A 23858-nucleotide genomic window follows, 5' to 3' on the forward strand; every position below is an offset into this window, starting at 1 on the left:
CACAAGTCCTTAGAGGACCCCAGGGATTGTGGCTGAGGGCCTCCTCCCATGCTCCATGCACCTTTTAGTTCTTTAAGCTTTCTCTGCAATTAGCCCGGCATTATTGGAACCCTATCTTAATCCTAACACCTGGAGTTAAATTTACCTGCCTTAATTTTATGATTTTCAAACTGTTTGCTATCAAACCACAAGCTCCTTGAAGGTAAGGTAAGGGCCACTCTGCTCTTGTCCCCGTGACTAGACTGTCACACATTTCCTGTCACAAAAAAAAAAAAAAAAAAAAAAGAATGCTTTAAAGACCTTCTCTGAATAAATTGTCAGCACAGAAACCTAGTGGTGCAAAGAGTAGCTTTAGGACCTCTAAAGGTTCCCCCCCCTTTCTTTTTCAAAATATATATTTGTGAGTACTGTGTAAGTGCTAATAAAAAATATCACAGATGGTCAATGCACTATATTAAAATTTTCACTGTCTACCAATTCAGTGACCACACAGTTACACAAAAGAGTGCGGATACTGACTTGAATAAAGCGTTCTCTCTCATTTTATTCATTCATTAAACTGAACAAATATTGATTACCTAGTCAGGACCAGGAACTATCTAGGTACTCTGATGGCTGAATAAAATAGGCAGATATTTCTTCTCTCATTCTGCTTACCTTCCAACAGCGAAAGAGACATTAAACACTAAACTGCATGGATTGTTACATTGGAATGAAGTCCTACGGGCTGCAGTATGCCTACTTAGTAGGTAAAAGTTGCAGTTTCCATTAGCATAGCCAGGAAAGTCCCACTGAATGACAGCATGAAGCAGAGACCTAGATCAAACAAACAAGCAAGCCAGGTGTGTGACTAAGAGGAAATAATTGTTTTATAAGGTGGGAAGAAAATAAAATTAGCCTATACTGCATACCATAAAATGACTTTCTGATGGAGTAAAGGCCAAATACAAAATAAGATTTTTTCAAAAAGTAATACAGAAGTATAATTTTATACCATTAGCTCAAGAGACTTATAAAGCATGAAAGCTCTAAAGACAAAGAAATACTTGTAAAATTGACTTAATTTTATTCTTTACAATTATTCAGAAATTAAGATATTAAGGCTAGTTTCCTCACATATAGCTGACATAAAACTAATAACTAGAATATGGAGAATTTCCACAAATTCATGAGATATAAAAATAGTCAAATAGTTTTGACCGGCAAGAGACATGAACAGTTACTTCTCCAAAGGGGGGGTCACCAAGTAGTTTGTGAGCACATAAAAAAGCATTTTTTCAGTATTATTAGAAGTTAGGAAATTCAAAATAAATCACTTGGATTACTGCTGAAGCACGATGTGATCAACAAGAATAACAGACTAAATAAATATGTGCAAGGATTTCTATAGGTGCACTCACTTTGTCACGCTCACTGTGAGATAGTAATCGACACCCTTTGAAAAGTAATGTGGTCTTATTAAAATTGAATATATGAGAGCCTGTGACTAAGCAATTTAACTTCTGGTTTATATCACGTTGAAGCATGTATAGGTTAAAAGTCAAGGGATATCAGCAAAAATTCCCATAGTGACTTCACTCAATTTAAATAAACTGTAAAATCCTATCAAGTCTATCCATGGTAAAATTGTAGTAAACTACCGTGCACTCATGTAATGCACAAGGATAGAAAAGAACTTATAGAAGATGCAACTCGCAGGAGATTTCACAAACTTGGAGTAGAAGAAAGTACAAAAACTACACAACTCTGATCACATCCATTTGAAATAAGCAAAACTCCACTGTTATGATAAACCTATGTATCTATAAAGACTGGGAGCATGAAGAAACAGCTAGCAGAGACAGTGGAAGAAAGAAGCCACAGAACTTCTACAGATTGCAGTGGTAGCAGAGGCGGTCGAATGGCAGGGACAATGACAGCTGAGCATCAGCTGGCCCAGCTGCAAAAGCAGCGAGGCAACCAGCTGTTTGAAGTAAAAACAGTCAGACAGCAGCCATGCAAGAAAGAAGAAAGGTAATAGAAAACATGCAAGAAAGGGTAGGAAGCTAAAGGTGAGGAAGGATAAAAGGTGTGAAGGAGACAGAGCAGGGGTCGGGGGAGGCAGATAGTAGTTGCGAGAAGTCCAGAAAATTTTAATGTCTTCAGGGTTTTAAATCTCTCAGTTTCTAGGCCAAGAGCTCTAACAGTGGCTGGTACTAAGGACTGAGGAATCCTAAAAGCACAGGCCTATTGAGGAGGTATAGTACTGACTGCTGCTGATGCCTGAGGAATTCTGACTTCCTAAGCCTAAACAAGAGCTGTGATGGACCTATGGGTCCCCATATAAAAGGCTGGTATGAGGGTTGTAACATCAGAGGGAAATGATTGCTGCTGCTTCCATTTGCTCACTGGTGCCAAGAAATGACAGAGACCAGCATTTGAGCAGTGTTCTCTCCCTTTTTTTTCTTTTTTAAATTAAATGTTTATTTTCTTATATTAATTACAGTTTATTCATTTTGTACCCCAGCTATAGATTCCTCCCTTATTCCCTCCCAACCCCACCATCCCTCCCTCATCTCCTCCCATGCCCCTCTCCAAGTCCACTGATAGGGGAGGTCCTTCTCCCCTTTCATCTGACCTTAGCCTATCAGGTCTCATCAGGACTGTCTGCATTGTCTTCCTCTGTGGCCTGGTAAGGCTGTTCACCCCTCAGAGGGCAGTGATCAAAGAGCAGGCCACTGAGTTCATGTCAGAGACAGTTCGTTTTCCCCTTACTAGGAAACCCACTTGGAAACTGAAAAACTGCTGCATCCTCTCTTTATCTTCCCAAAATACCTATCTAGTGAAAGCAAAAGCACTCCCACTGACTCGCTTGGGAACAATGTTGTTTTCAAATGGCAGGTCAGTCTCCATATGGGTTGCCGAGTAAGGGGAGTGGGGGTTGCCTATGTCATAAACTTGGTTGCCTGAGTTCAGAGTCCAATTGGGTTACATAGTAATGTGAAGAGGGACTGCCTCTGACATAATCTGATTGGCCTGCTCTTTGATTACCTCCCCCCGGGGGGTCGCAGCCTTACCAGGCCATAGTAGAGGACAATGCAGCCACTTTTGATGTGAACTGATAGACTAAGATCAGAAAGGAGAGGAGAACCTCCCCTATCAGTGGACTTGGGGAGTGGCATGCAAGCAGAGGGAGGAGAGAGGGTGGGATTGGGAGGGGAGGAGGGAGGGGCTTATGGGGGAATGCAGAATGAATAAAGTGTAATTGATGAAAAAAATAAAATAAAATAAAATAAAATAAAATAAAAACTTGGTTGCCTGCTCTTTGATACCTTCCCCCTGGTAGTATGAGCTTGCCAGGCCTCAGAGGAAGAGGATCCAGGCAGTCCTGATGAGACTTGATAAGCTATGGGCAGACAGCAAAGGAAAACTTTCCCTTTCAGTGGAAGAAGAGAAGGGAATAGGAGGGAAGTGGAAGGGACTGGGAGGAGTTTAGGAAGGAGTCTTTAATCAGGATATATAATGAATAAATTGTAAAATAAAAATAGAAATTAAAAAAAAAACAAAAAAGAAATTTTGTTTCAAAGGAGAACAGAGAAACAAAGTAGTGAGCATTTGGGCAACATATACAAAAGAGGTATTGACTAGAAAAAACATTCCAGCAGAAAATATATGTAAACTATGAGAATGTAGCTTAAGGTAGGCTAAGGGTCCAATTTTTAGCTTCTGAATTCTACACAAATACTCATGAGCTGACTATTGTTCTATGTGCTAGATATTTAGCATTAACCAAAAAGACAAAACTCTCTTTGGAGAATATAAATTGCAATGAAGTAGATTACAACATGTGTTGGAAAATGACACACTAACCAATAGAGGTCCTGGGTTTTAGCCTCACATCTCAAAACCAATAGAAGGGGGGAGAGGAAAAGAGAATGCAAGAGATATGTAGGAAAATGGCTAATTGGAGATCTTTGAAAAACCAATTAGTGGTGCAACCCAGGGAATAAGTAGAAATGTTGACAATGAATAGGAGTATAAGCACTTATCTAAGGAAAAGGGGAATCTACATTGCAAAGAAATTCTAGAAGGTAGTAATCTACAAGTGTTGTGTCCAATAGCTTCTATTTCCTTTGAGGAGAAAGCACTGACTGGAAGCTAGCTAAAAATATGAGTAAAAGTTAGGATAACAAGGAGAAAACAAGGTATAGTGTAGGCTCCAGAGAGGTGATCTAATCACCAGTTAGCAACTGGAGGCATCTGCAAAAGAATCTAAACTGCGTATTTTCGTAGCCCTATCCAGCTTTACTAACATACGTTTTTATTTTAACACGCATATAAAGATACACAGGCGTAAGTAAAGCATTGTAAACTTACATCTATTCATATGTAAATGTACACGCAAATCTAGCAGTGCATGTGTTAGAGCATGTCTTACTTTTTTAACATACAGGTTCCAACAGTCACTTATGTGTCTTTGTTCCTTTACCTCACTTTATTCCAGGAAGCTCAAATACTGCTGGTCATAGAGAAGATTCTCTACAATTAACAAACAACAAATAACTCAACAGGACTGTTTAAAAGGTGTCTTTTGATTTCAACACAGAGGTTCCTAGTAACAGTCTTTCAGCTCTTTGATTCATTTAACAAACAGCTATCCTGGGATTGCAAGGACAATGAAGTTAAAACATCAAGCAAACTCTTGTAACTAGTGTTTCAGTCACAATATATTCAATGTTGTAAAACAAAAACAAAACATGCAAGTAAATTTGATGATTGGATTATTTCAGTTGTCTCCCACAAACTTTGATTTGTAAATTGTTGCATTGAACAATAACTGACTCATTTAGCTCGCCAAAAGAACTTCATAATAAATAAATATAAATGTAATAATATAAATATAAAATAAAGTTTTAAAAGTATTGAGTTTAAATTTCAGTTTACTTCCAGTTTACTTCCAACAGTCTACTTCCAGAAGATTTCTGGGGTTTTTTTGTTTTTGTTTTTGCTTTTGTTTTTTTAAGTGTAAATTCACTACTCTGGACAACAATAGCAAAGGCAGCAGTGTCTAATATGACAGTGACATGAAACCAGGGTGGGAGGTGGAAAAAATTTGGTGGTGGACTCACAGTAGAAAGGATTTTGACAGTCTAAAGCATTGTATTCAATCTTTAAGGTAAAATTTAATAAGAAAATATGTGTAGTGCCTCCTGAGGCTCTACAATAAACAACAGCAAAAGTAGAGCATGGGGGAAATTTGGCTGAGCAGAGCCCAGGTGAAAATAACAATTGTTTTAGCTGGCAATTGGCTCAATGAGATCCTGTAATGAGATAGAATTATCCCCAGAAGAGCTAGTGTGATTTTAAGATGTATTAATAAAAATATATCTTGAATAAATGAGATGACAATGTTCTCTGCTCGGTACTACTGAGAACACACATAGTATACTCATTTAATTTTAAACACCACAATTTAAGGCAAGTAGAACATCTTCAGAGGACATTGTATAAGAAAGTGGAAACATTGCAGTGACTTAAAAGAAATGAGTTTTTTTTTTTTTTTTTTTTAAGTTCCAGCTTCTTACTCAGGAGCAAACTGACTAGAAGAGAACAGTCTGCCTTGACACTTTTAACAACTGCATGTACAAAAGGAATCCCACACATGTATTATGACTCAAGTATTACAAGGGGGCAATGGGCAAGACACAGTAAGATATATACTGGCTTAATTGTAATAGGGAATTCAGCCGAGTCTTAAACACAATACCTTGTGAGTGGGGAAGCCTATTTATGCCAACAATTTCTGCTTTCGAAGTTATAAAATGGAACTTTCCATTGGACCAGATCCACACTTTGTCTGTGAGAGAATCCTCCGGTGACTTCCTTCAGTCATGCAGAGCAAGATGTGAGCTTGCTGATTGTTCCTCAGGGAGGCCAGATCAGCTGCAATATTTCAGAACCATTGAACCATCAGGTGCTCTGCTCATAGCTAAAAAGGATTTGGTTGTTGGGTTTGGGTCTTCCTTCATTTGTTCATAGAGGAGCTGGAAACTGAATACAGATCAAACATTGAATCTTCCTGCCAATTTGTGAATGAAGACCTGGATGTGTCCGATAATGTTCACATCTCAGCCTGACAACCAAATTGTCCCTGTGCTGCTCCGCCTGGCACTGATCTACGTGCCTATTTCACCATAGGAAAACAGAAGCTTCTTTCCACAGGGAAAGTCTGTGTGCCTCTAAGATTGTTTCTTAGGTTGAGTCAGCTTTCATTTCAGTAAGATCCCCTTTACCCAGAGTTCCTCAGCCCACTCACTCTGGAATCCTGCCATCTTTCCTCTTCTCTTCTCCCTCCTCCTGTGTTACTTCTTCATATCACTTGTCATTCCAACACATGATGTAAGTACTTCCTTGGAGTTTATATTCTTCAAAGAAACTTTTTTTCTCTTTTGCTTACTGCTAATTACTCAGCATATAGAACCACACCTAGCAACAATAGACAAGGAGTGAGTATCTGTCAGTAAATTAAAAACCTCTAGAAATTTCTAGAATACGTCTTATATAGGTGACTCCCAAAATAGGCAGTAATTATGCTCTAGTGAACTTTATTTTACAACCTGTCTATAAGTGGGAAGAATTTGGCACAAGTGTCTATTCGTTTTCAGACCATGGTTGCAAAGACATAGACTTGTGCTGAGACTGAAAGGAGAAAATTTATTGACCAACTTGGACTGAAAACAGGCATATCATTAGAAATTTGCTGCTCGCCTCAAGAAACAAGTGATGAGCTCAGCAGAGCTTGGTAAGAAAGGGCTCCAAAAGGTAGCCAGTATTGTGGTGCATCAGCTAAGCTGGTTTGGCCCTGTGTGGTCTATACCCATAACAAATAACAGCAAAAGTCTCTGGGAATTTTGTTGGTGGTGGTTGGTTGGTAGGTTGGTTGGTAGGTAGTGTTTTATTTAGTTAGTTAGTTGTTTGTTTGTTTGTTTCTTTGTTAGGGTGCATAAAGTATACCATGGTCAGTATACATAAATGTCGGCTCTAAAAAAAAAAAACTTCCATTAGAGGAAGTCATCTAAGAAGCTGCAAATGAAACATTCCCTAATACAAGGGTTCCCACTAGCCAGACTGATTTTAGAGTTCTTATCAGAAAATGTGAAAAGTAAACACAGCCGTGTTTTTTTCTTTGTCTTTTTTGCTGATCTTAGTCCCTTGAAGCTGATTGTAGAGGAAGACCAAAAAACCTTTGTCCCCATAGCAGACTGGGAAATACCGTACTCATTTTGTATCCAATGGAACTTTCATAAGAGGACAGTCTCAAATTTTTAGTACCTGCATCAGTGAAAAAGTCAAGTTCACAACTGAGGGGAAAGCAGCCCTACCAGGCCACAGAAGATGACAATGCAGCCATTCCTGATGGGATCTGATAGACTAAGATCAGAAGGAAGGAGAGGAGGACCTCTCCTATCAGTGGACTTGGGAGGGGCAAGCGAGAAGAAGGGGGAGGGAGGGTGGGGCTGGGAGGGGAGGAGGGAGGGAATTATGGGGGGATACAAAGTGAATAAACTGTAATTAATAAAAAGTAAAAAATAAAAAATAAAAAAGTCAAGTTTGCCAAGTAACATTCTCATCATGAGAAAGGGGGCACATGGATTCAATTAATAGATCAGGGAAAAGTTTATGGAAAGGAAAAAACTTAAGATGATCTTATGGATAGAGCCTTTGAGACAATTTAATGTACTGTTTTTGTTACTTCTCTACTGGAATTATGAAAGAAAGTAATGCATTATATTCTTCTACTCCTCCTTCTCGTTGGTGCCAGAATAAGTTCTCCTGATTGAGAAGATCTGAATGTATAAACAACTAATAGCGCCCAAGGCCACACCATCAATGGACAGTTTAACTTAAACTTCTTTGTAACTAGCAAGGTTGCCGGGTAAAAGGTGGGAAAGCCACTATCCAGTAGAACTTCTTCAGGTTTGCATCATGGCCTCTGAAGCCTAAATAATCAAAATCCTTTGTAAAAGCATCTCACAGTTTTCTCATCAGTTTTTTTTTTTCTTTTTTCAAAATGTGCTCTTGCCCCCTGTATTCAGGCTGGATTACCACTAGAGGAATCCAACTTGGACTAAATGGCTGACATGGTAGAAAGTCTCAACAAAATTTGCTTGCCAAATAGAAACGATCTATTCAAAATTAAAATCTGAATCCCAGAAGCACCTACCCTTTGCAAGAAAAAGTGGCAACAATTCCTATTGGAGAAACCCCTTACCCACCCTAATGTCAACATTAAAGATTGTCTAATTCCTATGCCAGGTACATTGATTCTGTAGCTCAACTGAAACCCAATGGTATCCATTGACTATTCAAATTATAAGCCCCGACACTAGCTACACAGAATAGAAAAGAGACATACTCAGTTGGCCCACTATTAAAAGCCTGTGCTCATCCTCAGGTTTTGGAGCTTACAACTCTTTTTTCTAACAGCGTATATATTTGTTCTAGCATTTAAGACATAGAGATTGGCATGATCAAGGAATAATTTTTGGATAGAAACCAACACATCTCAGTGTGGCTAATTTAGGCTTCTCAGACACTCCATTAGATTCCCATAGAAAAGGTCAGGTATATATCTAAAATTAATCTGCTGATTGAACCTGCATTCCCATTTTGATATGAGGTCTGCCCAACCCCATTATACTGTGGGAATGACAGTGTATTCAGCATTTTAGCCTGTTATCTAGAAAAATTTCCTCTGTCTAGGGTAGAAGCTACTACTGCACATAAGGGTAGAAAATCTTGACAGCAGTTGACCAGCTTGTCCTAAAAGAAGGCAAGCCACATACCAGAGTCTGTGGCTGTCACTTGTTCTCTATGGACAGAGCGTGAGTTAAAACCTGAGCCTTCTTAAGAAGGATGGTGATACCTCATCCCAGTTCACGCTTTTTCATTCGTAAGTAGCTGTCCTAATCCAGTTAACAAATTCTAACCCACCGTGACCCCTAAAATTAGCTTTGGTCATGTTTGAAAATCTTTGGACAATTTTCTGTTCAATAACAGAGCATCTTTTAGTGTAAACTCCACATAACAATGGGATGATAATCAAGGTACCTGATATTCCATGCTTCACAATTCCCAAAGAGAGACTGATCATGGCAACAGCAGCTTCCTTCAAAAATGTACTCCAAAAGCTAGGCGACTCTACCTCCCTCAGCTTCCCTAGGAAGTCTTCCCTTAGGAAGACAGACACTACATTCATTCTTTCCACAGAAGAGATATTATGGTTTCTTATCAGTTCCTTGTTAGAAAGGAAAGTCACATCCTGTATATCTGACTTGAACCCTCAGAATTTTATTCTGTTAATTCCCAAATGTGAAGTTATTTTCTTCAGATTAGTAGAAATTCCAGTATGGCCTACTTCATATATCTTCAAGGCACCTGACCAAAAGAATGCCTAGAGTATTCACAGTTGTTGGTGGTTCATCCATCTGGATAGCTATGATGAGTACATGACTTACCAATTGCCTCTGTGGTAACTCATGCAGGCCATAATGTTGTATCTAAGAGATACTATACATTTTTCAAAAATCCTCTTTTTGATATGAATGTACTGATTTTATGATGATAGAGTGAAAAATGCAATTTCAACACCCAGAAATTGCAAGGTGTTTAAGAAAATGAGTATTAATAGAACAGACAGAATGAAAAACACCCTACAACATCAATTTCAACTTATAAGTAGATCAAATGGAAGCTGAGCTTCTTATATTTTTCCAATGACCCAACCACCATTTTCTTGCCACTCCTTTTAACCATTCCGAGAAACTTATCAATACTCTGTTTCTAGGATTCCCACTCAAAAAAATCTGTCAATGCCTCTACATGTCTGTCCTCTTCCATTGCTGAATCTGATGCATTAATCCACTGTGCCTTCATTGGAGTGGTTAAATGACGCTTAGCTGACCATGTGGGCCATTAGCACATGTTAAACTAACTCATATTTTCAAGTCATCCTTCATAACAAGAACTAGGGTCACATATTCAAACTTAACTGAAAAACCTAACATCCATTAATATTGCAGGGAGATATATTCAAGGTACTCTTAATCCATGTCCAATAGCAGATGTGGATCCAAATTGAAAGGAAATGGTACATTTAGAAATCTTTGCTCTTTGGGGGCAGTCCATCTGACTATATGCTATGCTCTTCATGTAAAAGCTCAGACTTAATTTCTCTTCTTTTCCAAGCATGTTAACTTTCTCCATAGAAGAAAAAAATATTTGTACAAACAGTCCAAGCACAGGGAGCTTGAAGGATAGAAGACGAAAAATTGGGAGGAAAAAGGGTAAGAACTTATACTGATAAAGGCTAGTTTCCAAAAACTAGACCATCTTAAGATATAGGTTGTTTTGGTATAAAACGGATATAACCTCATTTTGTAGTCATTGTGTAGGGTTGAGAAAATAGCATTTTACCTAGAGCAGAACAGTTAGAATTTTTCAAAGATGGAATGAGTAAATTTGCTGATTGTGGGTGTTCTGTAACTAGAGTCATTCAAGTATGCAATAGATGGTTATTTAGTCAAAGTATTTCAGTAGAAATTCAAGACTGGGATAGATTCTATGATACTCCTTTTTTCCTCTGTTGCAATATGAGGGAGATAATACTCCATATGGTTGTGTATACAATTTTTAAACACTGAAGTTTCAAAATATCTGAGCTTATTTTTTAATGTACATATTTCTCTGCATCCTGCCTCTCTTCCTAATCACTTTAGCTTTTTTTTTAAGCAATAAAGCATGTCAGAAATTAACCAGCTCTTCCTAGGTATTTTTAAAATTCTTCTTTTAATTATTATATAATCACATCTATTTCCTCTTTTATTTCCTCCCTCCAAAGCCTAAATATGTAAATATAGCCTGCTGAGTCTGTAAAATGCTTCTTATCTTCATATTGGCCCTTTGGTTTTGGGTAACCAATTGATGTGCTCTTCCTTGGAAAGACTATGTCTGCTGCTCTCAGCATTTCTTGGTTGCCTGAAGCTCTTTGTGTAAGGATGAGGCCTTCTGAGTTTTCACTCATCTGCTTTGCTATGTCTATGTTCGTCTTTGTCCAGCGCCTGTTGATGTAGTCATGTGTGTAAGACTTTATGGGTGCGGCTTCTGACGTTACTAAGAGAAACAGTGTCAAAGTGGTTGATGAATACTTAGCTGAACGGTAAGCTGGCAAATTGTCTGGGAACCTGGCACTCTTTCACCATGTTCCCTGAGCTTTAGGTGCAAGAGTTCCATCCTAGATGGATCCATTAAGACTGGACCCTTCATTGGCTATATTTTTTGGGTTTTTTTTTTTTTTTTTTTTTTTTTTTTTTTTTGCTGTTGTTGTTTTGTTTTGTTTTTTGTTCTTTTTGGGGGGGGGCTTTTTTGGTTTGTTTGTAATGGTTTCCATCTGCTGCAAAGAGAGTTTACTTGATGGGGCAGAATAAGGACTACAATAATCTGTGGTTAAGAATTAGTAAAGAGGTGGTTAGAGGTTGTCCTGCAAAATCTATGAGTTCAATAGCTTTGAGTGACTGGCTAGGTTTCCATTACCAGGCAAGACTGTTCCCTTGTGGAGTTGTTCTTAATTCCAATTAGTAATCTATTGGTTACTGTCCAAGGTATGTGTGCCACTACTATACCTTAGAGTTATTGTGGAATAGTGGCCATTACTGTGGTTTCAGATAAAGCAATTGCTTTAAAATATAACTAAGTAGCTTCTCCAGTTTCTATTGATCTGCAATATTAAAAAAATGAAACATAGAGTATCAAGACTTTCAAGCAGCCACTCCTCAGAGGGTTCTTCTCTAAACCCCAGAATATAAGACAACAGTCAAATTCTCTCAGTTCACACTTGGGTAGTACACAGAGGACCATTTTAGAAATGAGAGAATATGTGTTCAGAGATATCGTGACACCTAGCATTCATGACCCCAGGTATAGATCTGAACACCACATGTACCATCTCTCTAGGTCCCAGTCTGTCAATGCTAAGCTTGTTTTCTGTTCAGAATTTCTACTTGCACTGTACAACACTTAAAACATGCGGTAGTTTTGCAGAAGTGAAGTGAAACTAGCCCTGAGACTCGCCTGAGAACTAAGCTGGGACTCTCTTTCCGAAATGAATGATAGCAGTCTTGCATCACCAGGTCCTACGCTATCTCAGAAAAACACCAGCCCTTTTTTATCCTCAAATCTATTATTTCTTGAGTGAAACCTCCAGCTGCGTCACTGAGAAGTTTAGTGCTGATTAAAGCTTTTGTTGTTTAAAATGAGGCCTGCTTCCTGAATACTTCTGGGGGGAGGTGTTTGGAAGGTTGGGGCTAGCAGTATCCTTACTGCTTCTAGTCCCTTTGTTTCTAAATTAAAGTAGGTTGCTAAGGTGAGCAAGTGCGTGAGTTATTGTTTTCTTAACATTAAACACTTGATTTAAAGCATATTCCCTCTGAAGGAAGGTATAATTTGGGAATTATCTGAAGTCTCTAAGTGGTTGGAAACTGGGTTTAGCTGGATTCTTAGCTGTAAGCAAAAGTCAGCCTCTGATAAGAAGCTGTTGTATTTTATTGATGTAAAAGAGGTAAGCACCCTCTGGAGGCTTTCTTGGTTCAAGAACAGCCTCATTGTTATTTGCAAGCTGCCGTGTAAAATTCTGAATATGCTCACATACATTTACCCCATACAACTGAGTTCTTCTCATCAAAGCCAGCTTCCAAGTAGCTGGGAAAAGTTTTAACGACGTATTGGTTGTAACATGAGTTCTGTGAGGCAAGAAAGCTTCCCTCCATTACCTATTCATATGCAATATTGAATTATAAAATAAAGCACGGATCTGAAATAGATAGACTTTCCAACAGAGAGACATGCAGCTGCATTACAGAGTCAATTTCATATAGGAATCTTGTGCTGAATCATTTAGCTATTTAGGAATGCATTTCACAGCTAACTCATCCTGGCAGGCCCAGCGGAATGTGGTTCCTCTTAAAATAAATATGGAGTCATCAAATAGGCCTCAGTGTGACAATTAACTGCTGGGCTTGAAGGAACTTTTCTGTCTTTTCAAGGCATCCAGAACAAAAAGGGGGAGACCATGAGTCACAAACATCTCTGGATATTGGAATGGTCTTTTGTAAATTTCAATCTTGAATAAATTCCTTATATTAGTCCTCTTTTACCCCCTAGCTGTTAAAAACATTAAAACAGCTTCTTTGAAACTGCATGTGACTGAGTTTCTGGGTAACTCGAAACTTGCTACAATAGTAAATAATAATAAAAATAATTGATAATAATAGTAATAATAAATGAGAGAAAGAATCAGATAGCGACATGACAAGATGTATTACAGCAACACAGACGCCAATTTCCTTAGAGACTGTTATAATTTAACTTTGTGAGTTATTTAGTTAATTTGACGTCATCCATTCTTAAACCTTTTGCAATAGTTTCACAGAAGGAGGATGCCCATTAGACCAGGGTAATAGAACAGATGGAAAGTTGCAGAACTTTGCAACTCTGTTCTTATTTTCCTGGAACTTAAATGTAGGATTTGGGTCAGAGGTGAAGAAATATTTCATTCCCAGATTCTAACGCAGCCAAGAAAGTGAATAGAAGATGCATGGTGATATCATGTGCAGCAGATGAAGTATATTGTACAGAAAAATATCAAGTGTTCAGCAATATACGTAGTCTAGAACCTAGTGGGACTCAGAAACGAAAAATGACTCTTGAGTCATGAAAAGAACACACTAACCGTGGCTCTCACACTAACTTGAGAGCGTAATGAGGAAGATTGCCCACAAGTGCAAGGTGTTGTGATACTGTCTACCCATGCGCTTTTGTACTTTGGAAGCAGAACTCAGGAGAGAAAGCTTCATGAAACAGACACACTCATAGAGGACCGTAGCTAGAGTCTGTGTGCAAAGCTGATACATTGCTCTGTGAAGCAATGGATCACATTTACCAGAAAGTGTCTTATCCTTATGTCTCATGGTTGTTTCTTTTATGACTCTGAGCAAACAAGTGGCTGGCCTGATTACCGGCATTTTACAAATGTATCAACAATACTCACAGAGATGACGCATGTACCCTAAAGCAAAAGCAGTAGATGGCTCAGTTGCTATTTTGATTCATTTGCAAATCACTTCAAAGGCTGTTCTTTTTTCTCTAAGCACCTGGGGTCAAGGCATGGAATTTGAGGACAGAATAGCAATAAACTCTATTTAAAAAACAACAATAACAAAAGCTCCTTTTGTACAGTTAGATCTTTTGTACAGTTAGATCAGTTAGAACATTTAGAAGGGTTGGCAGGATGAAACAATGAGATCCCGTCCATTGATGGATAGTTCCAGGACTTGTCCGTAGTTCCAGGACAAGTAACTATGCTATCCTGTGACTTTTTAAAATGGTATTCTTCTATGAGAAAAGAAATTAAGACAACCAAAGTCTTTTCATTAGCAACATTTAACTGTCTTACAATTCACACTAAAGAAAATCATGGATAGAGAAAGGTTTAAAATGTTATAAAGGGATATTCAAGCCTCACCATTTGTATTATTGACATCATTGCACACACATGGATGGAATAAGGATGGCAAGGCTCAGAGAACATCCCTCTCTTGTGACTGGTCATATTCTCTTGGATGAGATTGTTTAACAGAACAACAAGCAGCTCCTCTGGAAGGTGGTGATACATAGACACATCATCTTTGATTGGAAGTGATGAAAATGTACGGCAGAGGAACTTGTACATTATTAATTTGTGTTTTTCTGTCTTGTCCATTCCTTTGCCCCCATTCAAGCAGGCAACAGACTCAAACCAAGAGTGGTTTATGACAAGACTTCTTAGCTTTTTATCATCAAAAAACACAAATTTGCTATGAATAGTAGAGTCTAAAGTAAGAATACCTAAAGAGATTTTCCAGTGAGAAGAAAGTTGATAGAAAAATTAGAAGGCTCCACATTTCTTCAAGTATACTGGTATCTTATTTCCTTGTACCATCTATGATAGAAAAAACAACAACTCTGCCCATGCCTGCTTAGTTCCTCAGGCAGGCTAGATGTAGGGGACAGGCTTACTACATTATTTCATACTCTTTACATGCACCTTTGTAGATTAATATTGTATATGATTCAACAGAGTTTTGCAACAGTCTTTGAGGGCTAGAGAGGAGAAGTGTTGAAGCTACCAATTATAATTTCTGTAGCCCCAAACAGTGGAGGTGGAGTCAGACATCTTGATGGTGCTTAAATCATCAAAGGTAACAAAAATATAAAAATAAACAAGGATGGAGATGAGAACTCACATTCATCCCAAAGCCAAAAGGAAAAAGCAGAGAAATCAAATTCAACCTCAGAGTGGAAATCAAATGCAACCTCAGAGTGGAAGAGCCTGCTCTATGAGAAAAAAAAAAAATGTAAAGACAGACATTTCAGAAAAGAGTTGAGGCCATGGGGGACAAGCCCCAAACAGTGACTAATTCTAAGTATAATAGAACACTAACAAAAGTCTTCTCTATGCACTATAAGAACTTCCACATGAGCTGAGCAGCACACTTCGCCTGTAAGATTGGGATTCTCACATATTTTCTACAGAAATTCTAATTTAGCCTTTTCCCAAAGGCCAACCCAAGCCTAATTCAGTGAAAGAGTTTCATATCCAAATGCTTTTAATCCTCAGAGTTAGTGAATCCACAATATCAAAATGAAATTTTAAGTAAAAAAAAAAAAAAATGATGTATGAGGCTCTTTTTCCTTTGTTATCTTTCTATACCTTAAATTGGTTAAAAATCTGTGATAATCTGTATGTTAGTAAAAATGCTGCACTTCCCTCCAGGAGTTTGCATCCACTAGTTACACTCCAAATACCAGCATCCTCTATGGCAAACAAAACTCAGGCCTCGTTGCATTGCTGGGCCTGGCTATCATTCATTTCTTCTACTTACCCTGTTATACCAATGAGCCTCTAATGTTGCTACCACTGTTCACCCTTCTGTCTGCATGAAAATGCTGATCCTTTCATCAGGAGGTGGAGCTCTTTTAATTATTCTCTTTGAGTCTGGGCCGTCCTTAGAATGAACAGACTGTTCAAAAGTGACAGTGTGCCAATTTGAAGTGTCACATTGAAGACTCCTGGCAGTTTCTTCTCTGTGTTCTCTAAGGAAGTCAGTCTACAGATTATGGAGGAGCTACAGCTAATATTAAATGATGAATCACAATGCAAAGAAAGAGAGGAGGAAGTGGAGGATAAGCAGGTGATAAGAAGGGAATTTTTTCAGCCTGTTCTAGATTCAGTTGAATGAAGTCAAGTGAGTAACCTCAATGACATCATTTGGAACAAAAGAGCTGGCCAGCTAAGACCAGTCTAAAACTGCCGTCCATGAAGAACAAGTTTTTGCAGTTCTAGGTCATTATGCTTAGGGGTTGTCAGTTATATAGCAATGAGATAACAAAAATAAAATTCTAGGGTTCACGGTATGTTATTATTTCAGCATTCTTTCACCACGCTTCCCCTCTCCTGGAAGTCTCTAATGAGTATAAATTAGAACATCTATAAATACCAGCTAGATCCTTCTGGAGAAAACTTCACCAATGCAAATGTTCTCTGCCCTCAACTGAACTTCAGTTTCTTTAAATAATTCTTGATTATCATTCTGTGTGCTTTACAGTGACCATTAAATGTACTTTCTATCCCTCCTACTTCTTTGCCCCCATCCCTCCAACATCATTCTTTAAGGTCTATCTGGGTAGAGAAAAAGCACTCTGGCCTCTCTTTAGGTCCTCTTGGCCCTCCATACAGGACCCACTTATTGTTCACAAGCTGAAAGATGTTTCTTGGCCAGTCTCTATCCAAGGCTGGAGCATTAACAAATTTGGTCAGCCTTTGCAGCGACATGGTCCAGTCAACCTAGTAGTAATAAAGCTATCATTCTGAGTTTTATCTTTCTACTTCAATATGCTACATTTTTCATTTCAAATTCATAAGACGAGATAGGGGAAGTTACTGAATCGTAAAATCCCTGAAGTTCCTTAAATATTTACCAACAGGAACAGTTTCACCTCCAGACAACAATTACTAATTTTCTTCTTTGGGGCCAATGCTTCTACTTACTCATTCTACAAATGAATCATTATTGCTCCTTTGGTCCAGGTAAAGTTATTCAATCTTCTAAATTTTAATATACCCCTCTATACTGAGGCTCTGCTCTTCAAAATATCCTGTATGTAAAACATTATCTTTCATCTCAGGTCCATTGCCTTTTTACCCATTGCCTTTTTCCTGTGCTTTTTCTCTCAGCTGATATCTTGGAGATGTGCCTCTAACAGCAGTCTTTCCCCCATCACATTGTTTAGACTTCTTAACATCTTGTAACTTGGTCACTATCCTTAGGTTCCTATATTATACTGATTCTTTGGTAATTGGGGCCAACCCTGGACTCTGTGTGCCTTGGTTTCCACACTTTTCATGAGTACCTTATAATAGTGGCCATGCTTTCTGTCCTTGACTGCTATACAGTGACACACATACACACACACCTCTGCTTATAGCTTAACCATGATTCAGTATCTTGCTCAGGGGCAATACTTTTCTACCTGATAATGAAACTACAGCTTTCCTCTGATCACCAACATTGTCTGCTTTCTCTGTCTTGCACTTTCTTGCATGTACAGTCATTGTAATAGAACAGATGTGTTATAATTGCCATTTAACCATCACTGTCTAAATCTCTATAACTTACCTCATAAACCTCCATCCTCAGTTTTGTCCAGAAAATGTATTTTTAATTACCTAGTGTCTTGTATTATGTGTTGTACGATATATCACAAACACAACAGTTCTTTACTTAAAACTAAAATGTCATCAAGCCAGCCCATTCTTAAATTCCTAGTCCTAATAAAACTGATGACCCCACACCATCTCAAAATGTCAGAAGCTTTCTATATTCAATGCCCAGTTTTGCATCTCATTTAATTAAACATACTCTTTCACATGAGGACCACCTTTTAAATATTTCTGACATGCAATATTACTTCTTTCTATATCCGTTGTTTATATTTTTGTATCTCCTAGTATTCTACTTACAGTATCCATTTATGCCTCTAAAGATACTCTGACCCCTTTCATATTCTTTGGCCACCACTGTACTCGAGAATCTATACCTACCTCTTCTTCATGTAGAAAAAGTCGCCCTTGAGAGAATCTTGTTGACTACCAAATGAGTGAGTAGCACCTATCTCTCTGTCAATACCTGGATCCTCTCTACTGCCTTACCCAACCATTTACTTTTAAGTCTCCTATAACATAGGCATGCATTTGATGCAAAATCCTTCCCCAGAAACCTACTCAAAGTGACTCATTCTCATCACCTGCTTTTCTTGGGCACTGTTCTGGTCTCGGGGGATAAATCATTGAACAAGAAAAGATCCCATTCTAATGACATTTACTGTCAAATAGACGATAGGCCATAAACAATAAACATACAAGTAAATTACATAAAAATATAGTAGGAAGAGCAATAGGTCATAAATAATGCACCTAATTTGCAGGAAAATAGAACAATATAATAGAGATAATAGGGGAAACGGAATAAAAATCCTATTTGAAGGAAGAAGAGAAAGGTTGATTTACGTTCCAAATAGGATAGACAGTAGTGATTGAAAACAGGAGTTTTAAGCAGACTGAAGAAAATTGGGGCCAGTCACTGAGGTATTAAAGAGTAGCCTTGTCATATCTGGGGAGAGCAGGAAGGGTAAAGTTAGCAACAGAGCAGAATTTTCTATAAGGCAAGGTTGCTAAATACTTTGGACTTGCCTAGAATGAAACAGGAAACCAGGCCAGAGTGGTGAGCAAATGGGGTGCATGTTCTATTCTGGGTTATAAAAAGGTATCTCTTACAGTTTTGAAAATAGGCTAGAAGAGCAGTGGTGGCGTCCAGGAGACAGTGCAGCCACTGCATAAATCTTAGAGGAGATGAGGATTTAAAAGTGTAATGGAAAGAAAGAAAAAGAGAAAAGAAGCAAGTAGAGAAGATACGAAACAGAAAGAAGAAAAAAGTGGGCATAAAGAGGAGACATGACAGAGTGAGAAATAAAGGCAAAGGAGCACTCTGTTGAGACGGAATCGTTTGCTAGCCCATCAGTATTCCATCAGTCCCCGCCAGCAGTGTCCCCTCCCCCTGTTACGGAGTTAGCAGTTTCTAACGCAGCTTCCTCTTGATTAATCTTAGAGTATTTCTGCTACCTGGGCTATCAAGCCGAAGGTCTGTCTGCTCTTTGAACAATGAAATCAGCCCCAGAGACAGGAGCTGAAAAGAAATCAGGATAAAGTGAGTGGAAATCAGGCAGCTAGACTAAATATAGAGTCACATACAACTCCTGCCATTCCTTCTCTTAGCCCATTTCCTCATGAATCCACGTTTCGGGGGGAAATTCTGCCTGTCCTTGTGTCAACAAAATGTTTTTAGTTTCTTAGTCTAGAAAGATGCTCAGAAATTGATTGAGTGAAAAGCAATTCCATGTGGAAAGGGAGAAGAAGCTGATAAAACAGTGTACAAATGCCATAAGGAAACCAACAGGTTTTCTTCCTTGAGAAAACTGTGCCAATTGAAGGCATACTTTAAAAACCTAGAAATAATTAGGTTCACAAATGCAATCCACACTATATTAGTGATAGCTTTTTGTCACTTACAAAATATTACTCAGATTTCAGACTTTGGAGAAGATATTTTTCCACATTTCTTTAGGTCTTCACCTATTTCCCATTTTCATCCCCAGCTAGCAGTTCATTGCAATCCTGCTTATCTCTGGCAGACCTTTCCAGGTTATTTAATAATTACCCTTTCTGTGCTAGAAGTTGTTATATTGATCACTTTTAGAGATAATGTTTACTTTTTGCTCTGCATCCGTTTGTTCAGAGCATCCCAAATGCAGTCATACCAATTATCAGAGCTGATTCTTGGAAGCAGAGAAATCACAGTCTTTGCCTCCTATCTATAGGTTTTCCTTCACTTTTACAAATAATGATTTATGCAAAGTCACCAAGACAGCTATTGCTTCAATGCTAGGTTTATTATCTCCATGATGAACAGGCAAGCCATTAAGTGCTCTAGGAGGATTAGTGTAGAGAAAGATCACCACACAGTGATTTTCTGGTTATGTGGTTCAATACAATGATGGTTCAAGGAAGTAAGAGCCAATTTGAGCACTGCCATTATGGTGCTCTATATATCATCAATAGGCAGTTGTAAAAGCTGTGACTGATAGAGATTTTCCTACCATAAAATTCTTGTCTATCAGATACTCTCTATGTGAGTCACAACAAGTAACTTCAAAGGAATCTGAATGATTTTCAGCTTGTATTTTCTAATACATATCTTACCTATGAGCCAAGGCTAGCAAGTAATTAAAAAGATTTCCTTTAAATATGCGCAATTAAGTTCATTATAGCCACATTTCATGCTGTTATGTATTTTGTATAGAGTGTGTGTTTGTGACAACTGTGTCCGTTGTCTTGAGACCAGAACAATTTCTTTCTAACTGAATTTTTTTATTATCATGGGTGAAAGGCACAGAAAAGTGATGAATGAATGAATGAGTGCACAAACACCCAAGTGTGTCTCTGTTCTCCTTGGTTCTTCTCTATATTTTATTCTAAATAGTCATCAATTGTTCTCTTAGCACAATGATATAGCCTGGTCCTTGTTTTTCATAAGATAAGGCCCCGTTTATTATTGTGCTATTAAAGGTTTTGTGTGGATTACCTCTAACCTTGTTTTGAACTTTCTCACTTCTGCATGAACCCACTACTTCTGTCAAATTGGACCAGGGCGGGTGGCCCTTCTCCTTCTTTTGCCAGCTAGTCTAAACTCCAAACAGCAAACAGAAACAAGATCATGTGATACTAGCAGTAGCAGCAAAAAAGCTAACAGTTTTACAGTTGATGTGCTTTAGCAGAGAAATAGGTATGGAATCAAGTACCTGACATTTAATCACATTCATAGTTCCAAAATCTGAGAACTATGGTGTAATTTGTTAAATTTCTCTAGGTTTCAGTGTCTTCAACTTTCAGATAATATAATGACACTCTGGCTCAAAGAAAGTATTATTGTAAAGGTGAAATGAGCAGCACTATTTAGTTGTTCTTAGATTATAGCAGTCCTGAATAACATGATCTCTGGTTCCAGGGCATATTCCTGCCAGAACCAGGTCTGACTTCATTTCTCAGCAATCCTGAAGCAGGAACAATTACCTTCTCCTCAGGTGACTGATAAGGAACTAAGTTTCAAAACTACTTAACAGACTAGGGTTCAGAGTAAACTGAGTGATCCAAATTCCACAAAGGGCAAATGGCTGGGCTGCAGTTCAAATCCAGTCAGCTAGACGTTGTCTCTCACAGGTGGATAGAATTTCCCTCTCATGTCCCATCAGATATGTTATTACTTCTTTCCATAGGCCACTAGCAGTTCTGCTTGTCCATCAAGCTTCCTTTGCACCGCTAGTGTCAATGTTGGATAGCATTATTTAAACATTTCTTTGATTGTAACATAGAGTGTTTCTTCTGTCTGAAGCCACTAACTGTGTTAATTTAACTTGATGTTTCTAAAACAGTGACTCAATTCTCCTTGTTATGATTCGGTTGCATTCAAAGGCTGTGCAGATCCTTGCATTGCTTGGTATAATCCACATACTCATACATGTGATCTGCCTCAAAATAAACACTTGCCAGAAGCACGAGTGTGATTTAATGGACATGGAATGCTACAAGTGTTGGCAGTATTAAATCCATTGGGACATTTGTGATGGTTCAGGTTGAATGTAAATTAGGTATAGCGAGGGAATGAAGTTCAGGGATTTCAGCAAAGGATAAAGTGAGAACCCCATTTGTGAGAAAGGTACACCATCAGATGAAGAGCTAGGCCCTCTGCTCTCAGAGCTTCTCATATTACAATGTTCTGTATACTCACTCTAAAGTGCTCACTCTAATTATCCTCCACACTGGGATGCCTAGCTCTACCAAGGTGTTCAGGTGCAAAATAAGATGAGGGTGTAAAGGAGTCTGCCAAATCTGTGCCTGTGCCTGGATATCTATGCATGTGTGTCTCAAGTGAGAGCTTCTTAATCCTAAACTGTGATCACCACTGTAGCATGCATTTTCTTCAGAAAACACATTCAATTACAACTCAACATTTTAAGTTGCTTCTTTAAACCTTAATTAAAATTACTGGGCATGCAACAGCAAAAGGAGAACAACAAAGCTGCCCTGAGCAGTGATTAATGGCCAGTCCATCAGGTTTTTTGCAATAATCATCAGGGTGCTCTAAGGATCAGCATCTCCAGGATCGGCAAAGAAAGACAGATTTGTGGCTGTCTCCTCAGACGTACTGCATCAAAATGTGCTTTTTTTTTTTTCTAGGGTGTCAGTGGTGATGTGTGTATCCAGGATATGTGATATGCTGATGTGTCAGTTACCATAGAAGTTGAATATCACTGATGGCTGATTTAAATTTATACAAAACAAAACAAAACAAAAAAAAAAATCAGAGCTATTACAACATAGGTACGTTGCCTTCAAAGGCTCATATGTTGATGCTTTGGTCTTCAGCAATAGGTCAAATCATGAAGGGCTGAATGGATTATAAAGGCTCTGACTTCATCTGTAGAAAAATCACTGATGCATTCTTAATATTGATTACTGGGAGGTAGGGCCTAGATAGAGGAAGGAGGCTGAAAGCATGGCATAGAAGATACGCCTTGTCCCAGGGTCCTTTCTATTTCTCCCTACTTTGAACGTATATATGTTCTTGTATGTGTGCAACATGTAGGTACATGCTTATAAATACTAGGGGGCACTGTTGGGTGTATTCTTCATTCCTGCATCACTGTTTTGAGACACACTCCCCACTGAACCTATGGTTTGTCCACTCATCTAGGCTGCATGACTAGAAAACCCGAAGTGCCAATCTCGTGTGGAGATAGGAATATAGGCATATGCTGTTATACTTTGCCTTTTTAAAATGTGAGTTCTGGGGGCTGAACCCAGGTCCTCATGTTTGTGTGGTGAATAATTTACTGTGTGAGGCATCTCTTCAGGTGTCACTCTCTGTTTCGAGACCTTAGAGTCATGAAATAATCAGCCATTCCTGGCAACTAATCCCATCACCACAATATTCTGTTTTACTTCAGTCTCAGAAAAACAAAACTAAACAAAAACAAAGGGAAATGACTTTTAAGTGTAAGCCAAAATAAATCTTTGTTTAAGCTCTATCAGTTATTTGTAGTAGCAATGAAAAGATGGCTAACACATCATCATGATGTTCAAGATATCACCCCCAAATGCTAAAGCCTCAAATATTAAACCCCAGGAATCCAACCGGTTGTGGCTAACAAACCAAGCACCTTAAATTTACTGTCACTTCTAATAACTGGGCCTACAAGTTCCGACCCAGCCAAGGTGTGCTGCCCCCTCATGGGAGGCATTCATAGATGAAAAGATTTTAAAAGCTGCTCTACTTCAAATACTTTTTTCAAATAGCACCCAGAACTGTGGAAAATATAAAAACTAATTGGTGAGTAAATACAAAATATGCAGGTGGCCAATTTTCTCTTTGAAAAAAATTAAGGTGTTTCTAAAATGAAGACAATTATGGGGTTTCCTGGTGAGTTACCACTAATCTCAGGTCCACAGGGGCCCAAGGTGTGCACATGGATGGTCTCTAGGGGTATGGTTCACACCTGTGTAGTCTGGCTGAGTTAATAAACCAATACATACCTTTGGTTCACTAAATAATTCACAGCTTTTGAGGCACAATTATTGTCAACAACCCCTAATTCTCATATCATTTTGGAAC

The sequence above is a fragment of the Meriones unguiculatus genome, chromosome 12 (assembly GCF_030254825.1).
Source record: "Meriones unguiculatus strain TT.TT164.6M chromosome 12, Bangor_MerUng_6.1, whole genome shotgun sequence".
Taxonomy (NCBI): domain Eukaryota; kingdom Metazoa; phylum Chordata; class Mammalia; order Rodentia; family Muridae; genus Meriones; species Meriones unguiculatus.